This window comes from Pipistrellus kuhlii, unplaced genomic scaffold (assembly GCF_014108245.1).
Source record: "Pipistrellus kuhlii isolate mPipKuh1 unplaced genomic scaffold, mPipKuh1.p scaffold_m20_p_1, whole genome shotgun sequence".
NCBI lineage: Eukaryota > Metazoa > Chordata > Mammalia > Chiroptera > Vespertilionidae > Pipistrellus > Pipistrellus kuhlii.
In genome coordinates, this window is record NW_023425404.1 from 195,900,912 (window position 1) to 195,902,090 (window position 1,179).

Below are 1,179 nucleotides of genomic sequence, written 5' to 3' on the forward strand. Positions count from 1 at the left end.
AGAAGACATCTACGAGCTGCCCGGAGCCCTCGGAGACAGAGCGCCCTTCGCAGCAGAGGGCGAGGATGGCAGCACAGAGCCGATGGTGTTGATGCGCTCCGGGTTGGTCTTCTCTCCGTCTGGCTCTTAATCATTGAGTCTGGGCAGCTTGATGCTGCTGCTGATCCTGGGGCCGGCATTGTGTCCAGAACTCCATGTTGAAGATGGCCCCAGCCTGGCCTCTCCTCCTGCTTTTGGCTCATGCCCAGGCCTGACCTCTGGCCTCCACAGGAAGCTTCAGAAGCCAGCCTTGCTCCTTCTGGAGCTTTGAAACAGACTTCTGGAGCTGTGATCCCTGGAGAAGCTGTGCTCCCCAGTGACGCTGCTTCCCCGCTGCAAGATGCCCTGATGAGGGAGCAATTTTATTTGATAGGGAAACGCATCTGTGTCCCTGATTGTGGGGACGCTAGTGACATGGCCCTACTCTTTCCTCTGGGAAGGTCTATTGTAAACACTTCTTCCTTCGGAAGGACAGAAGTGAGCGGGTGCGGGGTGGGGGTGCAGGGAGGGTCCCAGAAATGGTGGAGTCGAAGAAGCAGGAAAAACCACTGGCATCGCATGAGCTCACTCCATCTGCAGACGCTCCTACAACTCTTGGCTTGTCTGACCCTCACACCCACCGACATAACCGACGAGGCCTCGGAGCTGAGGCTCAGAGAGGCCAGGGGACTTCCTTGTCCAAGGCTCCGGAGCCAGGGCATGGCGGAGCTGGGATTCGAACCCGGCCTTCTAGACCGTCTCGGGCACTGCTGCTCTCAAGAGAGGACTCGGAGAATGAAAACGAATGAAGACACGACTCCTTTTCTCCCGTCGCTCGTAGGCTGCTGCTGGACTTCAAGCTCCACTGGGACAGGGGTGGCCCCAGCAGGGCCCAGAGAGGGTGCCCACGCGTGGGCACGAGGCCCAGGCTGGAAGCAAGCATCCTTGCTGGCACGGAGGCGCCTGGTGCTGCTGGGCATACAGGCTGAGCCTGCACCCTGCACCCTGCACCCTGCACGTGTGCACGCCCCTGGCTGAGCTCGCAGCCCTCCCCGGGCTGTGGGGGCTTCGGCTTTGCTGGGGCTCTGCTCCGGCTCTGCATGGCGGGGACCAGCCTCGCTCCGTTAGGTAGGGCCGGGCGGCAGTGCGCAGGCGCGGCGC